The sequence below is a fragment of the Podarcis melisellensis genome (genome assembly GCF_964234715.1).
Source record: "Podarcis melisellensis genome assembly, chromosome: 10".
In the NCBI taxonomy this organism is placed as follows: domain Eukaryota; kingdom Metazoa; phylum Chordata; class Lepidosauria; order Squamata; family Lacertidae; genus Podarcis; species Podarcis melisellensis.
The window spans coordinates 13,008,766-13,018,782 of NC_138542.1; the positions used below are offsets into that span (position 1 = coordinate 13,008,766).

The 10,017-nt window shown below is 44.1% G+C and overlaps 1 long non-coding RNA gene across 1 annotated transcript; it reads left to right on the forward strand.

Annotated features, from left to right (window-relative positions):
• The first annotated feature begins 1,892 nt into the window (after positions 1-1,892).
• LOC309379752 lies at positions 1,893-7,872 on the forward strand. The gene is made up of 2 exons (XR_014172636.1): positions 1,893-2,361; positions 7,587-7,872. It is a non-coding gene; the product is annotated as an uncharacterized lncRNA (long non-coding RNA).
• Positions 7,873-10,017: the final 2,145 nt, after the last annotated feature.

Consider the following 10,017-nt stretch of genomic DNA (forward strand, 5'->3'; position numbering starts at 1 on the left):
TCACCCCTCTTTTATTGTCCATTCTGGGTCGCCCAACCACTGCCACAGTGTCCTTTCTCTTGGCAGATCAAGATGAGCAGGTGACAGCAAAGGGAGCAAGGTTTTTAGCTGGGGCGATCAGAATAAGATCCACCATTTTACTATTGATTCAAAACCCTAAAATGTATTTTATATAATTGACTTTTTAGTTCTACTTTTTGTATATCGTATTGTTGTTTTATTGCTATGGCCGATGGCTGACGCAAATAAAGATTCATTCATTCATTTTAAAACCGAAAACCAGAACATGTCAGGAATATTCGTGACATATGGCAAGCCTATGTGTCCACAAATATCCAGTTCATTTGAACAGGCTTTCATGGGAGAGATAAAATGGTGTGTTATATCACATACTGCATTGTCTTTCTGTTGAAGAATGATCCTGGATGGCAGAACTGGATTCTAGACATGATTTCAGAGCCTGTCCAGTTTACCATATGTTTATTATTAGCATAAATGTAATAGCTCTCAGAAAAACAATTATCAGAAGGGCCACACCCTCATTGGGCCATGTATTGAGAGATCTCTTCTCTTTGAGTCTAGGCTTCCATTTCTCTTGGAAAGAACAGTTGACCAGCACCATTTATTTGCATATGTTCATTTATTTAAGCACATGCAAATTTTCTATCACTGTCACTTGACAAATACATAATTTAAACCATAGCTGGCTGATCATAAAAATTATCTTAGTCTGTCTGGTTTTATAGCTGGTTAGGCTAGAGTTCTGCACAAGTTTTTGTAAGCCTTCAAAGTAAATCAGTCTGATTATATTCTATTTTCCCAACCCCTTTAGTCATAGGGAAAGGTTATTGAAGGAATCTCTTAGACACATAGCAAACGCTACCAGATTAATTTGAAATGATAAGAATGTAATTAAGGATTGCTAGAAGCAAATCTAAGTTAAATAGTGGTGTTCTTTCTTTTTTTTTAAGCAATAAAGAAGATTTACTATCTATTTTCTGGTAAAAGTATGGGAGATGAGTGCTTCGTGGGTAAAAAATCCAAAAGTAGACTTTTCTGTGCAATCTGTTTAGCTGCAGTTAGAAATGTTGAGATAGAAGTCAACTAAATTTTACCAACAGTAAACCTATTAAAATTAATGAACTTGACTAAGTAAGGACCATTAGTTTCAATGGACCTACTCTAAGTATAATTTAGGCTGAATTAGGTGGAAGCCAAGACTGTGAAAATGGTAGAAAAGGCCTTTCACTCCCTTTAAGGAGTCTCAAAGCGGCTAACATTCTCCTTTCCCTTCCTCCCCCACAACAAACACTCTGTGAGGTGAGTGGGGCTGAGAGACTTCAAAGAAGTGTGAGCAGCCCAAGGTCACCCAGCAGCTGCATGTGGAGGAGCGGAGATGCGAACCCGGTTCCCCAGATTACGAGACTACCGCTCTTAACTACTACACCACACTGGCTCTCACACTAGCCTCTCCAAGGACCAGGTTGTGTCTGTCACCCACTGTGACACCTCCAGAGAAAGCAGCCTTACAGGCCTGGGCTATAAAAGAAAGAAATTGGGGGCTACAGCCAATGTCACGGACATGGATTTCATAGAAAATCCTCATGGAAAGATGCCTCACATGTCCATGCTTCTCCCCCCCCCCGGTTGGTCCAACACTTACCCGAAAGCTGACACACATCCAGATAGCTTCAGCCTTCTGAAACAGATCTCCCAACAGCAGTCAGAGAAGGAAAGAAAACTGCTTTTTTTCATTTTAAGAATGTTTATTAAGAAATATTAATTAATCCTTCGAATATCAAAGCAACCAGTTCCTCCAATTTCTAGTTTTAACATATGCCAGTGACGCCGTTCTCCTCTTGTCAGGGACTGGCAAGCGGGACATCAGGCACTGAGCAGCATGGAATTCCTCCAGCCACTTGGAAGGACAGTACAATCCAGAAAGGCAAGACTGGGATGCCATGGACGATGGAGTTTCGCTTTTGTTTAAAATGTTCTCTAGTGCGCAGATTTCCTGCATGGATAAGGGGCAGTGGGGAAGAGGCGCGAGGGGTGGCAGCTAGGATGCCCTCTAATTCTTCATCCCAGGAACTGGAGCTGGAGCCTGATCCTTGGAGTCGTGGCCCTGTGGACGAAGCAGGATATTGTATGGGAATGGGCTGTGACTGGCCCAGAACTACAGAAAGAATGTCAACTCAGACGCACATTCAGCTGTCTCAGCCACTCCAAACATTTAGAGGCCTATCCAAGGCAACTGGCCGTGATGGCTACGTTCATCCTCCACGGTTAGAGGGAACAATGTTTCTGAAAGAAGTTGTAAGAAGCCGCAGGTGGGGAGAGTGTTCCTACGACTCCCACAAGGTATTTCCCTATGCCCCAGTGCCGGAGGTTTGTCACGTCTCTCCAGGGATTTGGCCAGAATAAGGTAAACGTTGGGGAAAGGCTCCTTCCACGAAAAGAAAACAGAGATATCAGCAGGCGCCTGGCTCCCTGCCAGGGGCAGATGAAGGGGGGGCGGTCCACCCCGGGTGTCATCACGGTGGTGTTAGTGACAAAATTACCGTACTTTTCTATCTATAAGACCCCCGCCCCCCATGTATAAGATGACCTCTTTTGGGGGGACTATAATTTATTCCAAACTTAAAAATAGAAAGCGTCAACAAAAGAGGTTTAAAGACTCTCTCAAGGAAATCTAGAAAAATATAGTATAAACACCAACAACTGGGAAACACTGGCTTGTGAGTGCTCCAATTGGAGAACAGCCTTCACCAAAGGTGTCATGGGCTTTGAAGACGCTCGAACTTGGGACGAAAGGGAGAAACGTGCTAAGAAGAAGGCGCATTTGGTAAACCCTCACTGTGATCAACTCCCACCCAGAAACCTTTGTCCCCACTGTGGAAAGACGTGTGGATCCAGAATTAGCCTCCACAGTCACAAACTCACTGTTAATATCATTTACAGATAGGTAGCCGTGTTGGTCTGCCATAGTCAAAACAAAAAAAATTCCTTCCGGTAGCACCTTAAAGACCAACTAAGTTAGTTCTTGGTATGAGCTTTCGTGTGCATGCACACTTCTTCAGATACACTGAAACAGAAGTTTCCAGACCCTTCTATATAGTGAGAAGGTGGGGAGGGGTATTACTCAGAAGGGTGGTGGGAATGGGTGATTGGCAGATAGCTGTGATGAGCCTGTTGACGACTCTTAACGACTGCAATAGGTCTTACAGGAAAAAGCAACCCTTGCCAATCACCCATTCCCACCACCCTTCTGAGTAATACTTTAAGGTGCTACTGGAAGGAATTTTTTTTGTTAATATCATGTTTGTGGAAGACAATCTTACTCGGCTAAAAGTGATCACCAAAGAAGAAGATTGGTGAGCTTTAGTAATGGCAGAAAAGGCAACAGCCTGATTTTGAATAGCTTTTCTTAACAAAGGGACATCTGATTGCCAGCAGATACCATCTAGTTTGTTTGTAGCTGATATTTATCCTCAAGCAGCTGAGCTATGTCTGTACAAAGTCCGCACCCCAATCTTCAGATTAATAATTTTAAAAGTGAGTTGGCAAGCACAGCGTTCATGTGGTCAGTGAAATATCTGGGTACAAGGCAGGGAAGGGAGAGAAAGGAAATCGGCACAATAGTAATTTGTGGCACATTGAGAACTTTTAGAAGCAAATAAATGCTTTTGTATTGTGTATTGCAGCTTCGATTAGCAGCAGCAATTCAGAGAACTGGACAATATGTCGAGCTGTTTCTGTGGCATTCCCAAGTGTGCCTTTAGTAAATGAAATTGCTTATTATGACTGTTTTTTAAAAAATTCATTTGCTCCGAGCGATTTTTAGTGATGCTTTCTCTCTATAATTCTTATTTGAACCGGACTGAAAATGCAACTATCTAAAGGTTAAAAGGAGTGCAAGCTGTGTTTCTAGCTCCCCTCCAACCTGTGCTTGTGATTTTGTTGTATTTGTGAGGTTTTTTGTATGGTTTCTGGTGCATATCTGACCAGAGTCATGCCTTGTGAATTGTTTGTCATACTCTGATATGATCAATTATGAGATCCTCCTATGCTTGCAAAGCACAGTATCGGCGTCGAATCCTGTATTGTTTCATGCAATGGACAATGGCTGAGGAAATGAGCAGACGTTTGGGAGGAAATTACATTTTTGCCCTTGGAATGCTATCGTTCGAGCTTTCCTGAAACCTTAAATCCATTTCATATGCACTAATGACTTTGCAGCTACAGTTAAGCAAGTGCCACTGTCCTGAAAGCTGATCAAGACTAATGTGATCATAAAGCACAGCAGAGATAACAAAATGAACTGCAGTCAACGTCCCCACACGATGTGCCTTTTGTGCTAGTCTTAAGAGCTTAGTGCTTCAGTTCTGTTTAACATTTGCAAAGGTGGCAGAAAGCTGGGCCATGATAGCTTTTCACCGGGAAAGTTTGCAGGGCCTCTTACTGCCTGCTCCTAGGTCTTGCTGACACAATAAAATTGGATCTGAGCTCTACCATTTCGACGGAAGACCAGTGTCTGCAAATTAGAGACTTTGCTCTCAGTACAATCTTTGGAGATTTGAGACATGAGCATGAGAGACGGAGCCTTCTCTGTGTCAGTTCCCCAGTGCTGGGAGGTTCTGCCTCGTTAAAAATCATTGGGCTGCTTCTTTGCTTGACTTTGGCCAAAGTTCTTTGAGCGGAGGGAGGGGGGGACTTTTATTTTGATGGGATTTTAAAGTATGGCTGCCAAAAACCCTGCTCAAAATCATGGAGAACCACTGTCAATTGGAATATAGACCATGGGTCAGCAAACTAAGGTCCACGGGCTGGATGAGGCGCAATAGATCCGGCCTGCAGATGGTCCAGGAATCGCTGCTTGGATCGCCACTGCGTGAATCACCAGCACATGCGTTCTTTCCCTCTCCCTCTCCCTCTCCCTCCCATGGCGGCACTTTTCTCCTCAGGGACAGAGCAATCTTGTCCCATGCCAGGCTCCATTGACGGTGGGAGTTGGCTTGCCCACCTGCCCGCCTCAGCAGGGCAGCACCGTGAAGGGGGCATATGATGTCGGCTGCCAACTGCTGCTGCATTTTCTTCCTGCTCCTCCTCCCTCTCCCTCAGCCTGCCCTTCCTTCCTTCTCCGTGCCTGTTTCCTGCACCGCTTCCTTGCACACTTCCTTCGTCACTGCCCGCCTCCCTCCCTCCTTCATTCATTCCTCCCATGACATTCAGGCGGGTTGTTGCAGAGGCCAAGGTAGCCGCTTGCGGGTTGGCGGGCGGCTCTGTCTTCTTCTCCACGGTGCCTCTCAGGAAGCAGCAGCAGCAGGTAGTGGGTAAAAGTTCCGGTGACACCCCGGTTCCCCTACCTCCATCCGCGGCACCTCCACCGGGGCTGCTTCTTCTGTCTTCACTGGCCAACACAGCCTCCTACCCTGCCACGGCAGCTGGCTGGCTGGAGAAGCCCAACTGCGGCTACTGGGATGACAACTGGGCCAGGTAAAGCGAAGCATCTTCAGGCCTCTTTGTGGGTGGACAAAAACCGTTCATATTTTTTCCCCAAAAATATAGTCCAGCCCCCCACAAGGTCTGAGGGACAGTGGAACGGCCCCCTGCTGAAAAGGTTTGCTGACCCCTGATATAGACAATACCAATCTACAAGCAGACCCTCTAACTTTCCCTATTTTCTAGGGACAGTATTGGATTTACAGAAGCCATCCTAGTTTTGGATCTGATCCTGGAATCTTTTCATTAGGACAATGCTGGAGGGTATGGAGTTATGTGAGCCAGGCAAATAAGTAACTATACAACCTTTAGAGGACATCTGAAGGCAGCTCTGTATAGGGAAGTTTTTTTAATGTTTAATGTTTTATTATGTTTTAATAAATGTTGGAAGTCACCTAGAGTGGCTGGGGGCAACCCAGTCTATTGGGTGGGGTATAAATATAAATGTTGCTGTTGTTGTTGGATAGGACGGCTCTATTTTCATTGGAGAAATGTTGGAGAGTATGCTTCCTGTGGTCCTATGACCTTTTTCCACCTGGGACATAAAGCGTGTTCTCCAATAAATGAGAGCACGTGTTGCGGTGTGGGCCGCCAGGCCTGGCCTCTTGTTACCAGGCAGGTTAATAGTTGTTGCCTGGCACTATGATTGGGTAACCGGGTTGCTGGGGCAAATTGTATGTTGCAAATTGGGTGGGTGGGACCATAGTCTTTAAATATTGGTGCACTCTGGTTTCTCTTTCTCTTTGCAGAGTGCATCGGATCACCCGCCCGCCCGCCCTCTTTTCCGGTTGACCTTGCTTTGCCTGTCATGGGGTTGTCTGCTTTGGAGCAGGGGCCTAGTAGGAATTTTGCCATTTTATGATTGGCTGTGCCATTTGGTTTTTGCCTACTACTCAGCAAATCGTCACAACTTGTAAGGTTGCGGTTAGGCATTAGTTATAATATGCTGGTGGTGGAGGGGTCAGGATAAGCTGTGCCTGTCCCTCCAATTGCGCTGAAGGGAATTCTGTTAAAGGAATCCTGGGGCTTGCCACGATTTCGTCCAATCCCTGTCATGGGACCAGGGCCGGCAAGCTTTCGGGAAGCTGCTGGGGTGAGCGGCGTGGGTCCGACGCTTAGCTCAAATGACCCCCAGTTTGACTTTCTCTTCTACTGGCTACCGATCGGACCTCGGGATGTCAGTTCTGTCCCAGGCAGGGGGACAGATAGTCATAACCAATGTCTAAAGAACCACTCACTGATTTTGTATTTTAATAAAGTTGTGGCCAAAATAGTGCCCAAAAACCAAAACTAAAATTACGTGTTATGTGTGAAGTTATTTGAGGGGTGGCCTGGGGGGGGGAGCTATTCTTATGTGGAAGCAAATAACTGATTAACCCCATCTTCCTTTCATAGTGCAGATTTTTTCCCTATTGAGATTCCTTGTGGCTGTGTGTGTGTGTGTGTGTGTGAGAGAGAGAGAGAGAGAGAGAGAGAGACTCAGACATTTTGTTCTTTAATTTTGATTCTGGATTTTCTATATGAGGATTCGCCATACTCTGGTAACAAAGACAGATGTTTCAATATTCAGAATCCCTTTTTTAAAGCATCTTGTCTAGTGAATAAATACTGTTCTTCTGAAGGAACATGCTTTGGCATCAGCTGGATGTATGGGAGAGAAAAACTATCACTGAATAAAAAAGCAACACATTTTTTAATAATAACATCATTTAATTGGAATTGCTTCAACTGAAAAAATGATGATGCTGTGACATAACTGTCAAATATTTTTTTTATTGAAAAAACCCTTCAGTTATTGAGTAATAAAGTGATTGTGGCTTTAAGTAAGGTTGGGAAAAGGATATACACATAATCCTCGACCTCAGCTGCCTAAATACCTTGATACACTACAGGGGGAAATGCTTGCAAAGGTAATCATTTAGGTGTTCCTCTCATCATTTCAAAGAGAGCTGAACTCTCTTTTCACTCTAAGGTCCAGATCAGACTTCAAAATAAGATCTGTTCCTTTCTATTACTGAATAAATCAGTGTTGCGGCTAATACTCCTGTCTGCTTGCACTGACTCTTTGCCATTTCATTTTGCAGGATTACAAAAACCACAGAGCTATTAAAAGAAGTGCCGTCATACCAATTTGTTACTGATCAGTAGAGCACTTCATTGTAATGCAACAGATTAATATAGAATGTGCAGACAGACACAATGGAGAACATCAGCTGCATCTCTTCTCCCAGAAGTGAGTTTGCATTAATCATTGAGATCAGGAAGCCTGTCACATTGTGAGGAGTTTTCTTTTCTACCCCACATTTCAATAATTAGTACCGCAAAACCATCATTTTAACAGAATGAAATAAATAAATAAAAGTGTTAGTTTCCTGTGTGCTTCTATCTACCTGCTGCTTCCAGGATAACTGGAAGAGAAATAGCCATAGATCTGTCTGTCTATCATCTATCTATCTATCTATCTATCTATCTATCTATCTATCTATCTATCTATCTATCATCTATCATCTATCTATCTCATTTCAAATTTATCCCTGGGGATTATTGGACACGACACAAGAAGCGTCCTGAAAAAAGGGAGGTGTGAGGAGGTCAAGGAAACAAGCAAATGAAAGAAAAGATATGGAAAGATTGACGTGTTTTTAATTGTTTTTATTCTTCTGTATTTTGTGTTTTTTGTTTTATTTTTCTTTATTTTTGTAATTTTTTGAAATTTCAATAAATATTATTGAATTTTCAGTAAATTTTTTTTTAAAGCATTACAAGCCTAGCAAATATTTGACTAATGATACCATAAACCACAGAGCCTAGGGCTTCCCGATCAGAAGGTCAGCGGTTCAAATCCCCACGGCGGGGTGAGCTCCCATTGCTCAGTTCCAGCTCCTGCCAACATAGTAGTTTGAAAGCACGAAGTGCAAGTAGATAAATAGTTACCGCTCTGGTGGGAAAGTAGACGGCGTTTCTGTGTGCTGCTCTGGTTCACCAGAAGCGGCTTTGTTATGCTGGCCACATGACCCGGAAGCTGCACACTGGCTCCCTCGGCCAATAAAGCAAGATGAGCGCCACAACCCCAGAGTCTATCACATAATTTCCTGTATAAGAGTAAAGGTTAGAAAAGGAACGATCACCTTCTTGGAATCTGTACACATGCAGCACAATATAAGGTGGCAGAATGAATTGTACTAATTCATCCTGCAGATAGCAGATAATCTCCTCAATCCCTCTGTAGAATATGTCATCCTATAATGCTATGCACCCCTCACCTGCAAGGGCCTTCCTTATTCTGCATTTCTGTAGTGATGCACAATCACTTTTGTTGTGAGCCATTCTGAAAGCCCATTAGGACTAGTTTAGCAAGCTCTGGATGTCCAGAAATACCTGTGTGTGATCACATCCCACACTCATTTGGGTTTAGGTCAATTCTGGGGCTCATGCCTGTAGGCCAAGAGAAATATCATGGAGAAATAACTTGCTTTTTACCAGAGTGCTGCTGAAATTTTCAATCCTTAGAGTCACCCAAGATTTATCTGTGCATAAAAATCTTGACTCTTGAAGAATCATAATTAAAATATAAATGTTTCAGAGAGAGTTGGTTACATTTCATGGTTAATGCTTTTCTTGACCTTGATCATTTACATCTATTTCCACAGAGATCTGGGGTTTTCCTCCTTCTCCCATCAGGGTTGTTCTGAAATTGGTACATGGTTTTTATGACCACATGCTAAAAGCCAATCAATATCACGAAAGGCTGAGAGTGACACTGAAAATGCCCATCATTTTATCAGTCGATTCCAATGATGAAAAAGTTGGTATATGCAGCAGAAAAAATAGAGGTGAATATATATCATTAAATACAGAGCAAGCACATACTCTTGATTATTATTTAAGTGGATACTGCCCTAGGGTAGGGGTGGAGAACCTGTGGCTCTCCGTAGTTGGTAGACTACAGTTCCCATCATCTTTGTCCTTTGACTATTGAAAGCCTCAACACACACCCTCCAACATTAAAGGTAAAGGTAAAGGTACCCCTGCCCGTCAGGGCCAGTTGTGTCCGACTCTAGGGTTGCGCGCTCATCTCGCTCAAGAGGCCGTGAGCCAGCGCTGTCCGAAGACACTTCCAGGTCACGTGGCCAGCGTGACGAAGCTGCATCTGGCGAGCCAGCACCAGCGCAGCACACGGAAACGCCGTTTACCTTCCCGCTAGAAAGCGGTCCCTATTTATCTACTTGCACTGCGAGCTGCTTTCGAACTGCTAGGTTGACAGGAGCTGGGACCGTCAACGGGAGCTCACCCCGTCGCGGGGATTCGAACCGCCGACCTTCCGATCGGCAAGTCCTAGGCACTGTGGTTTAACCCACAGCGCCACCCGCGGTCCCTCCTCCAACATTACTCCAGTGAAAATAGAGACATCCTAAGGAAAGGCAGGACATTCCTGGATCAAATCAGAAATCGGGATGGTTTCTGTAAATCCGGGACTGTCCTTGGAAAATTGGGATAATTGGAGGGTTTGTCAAT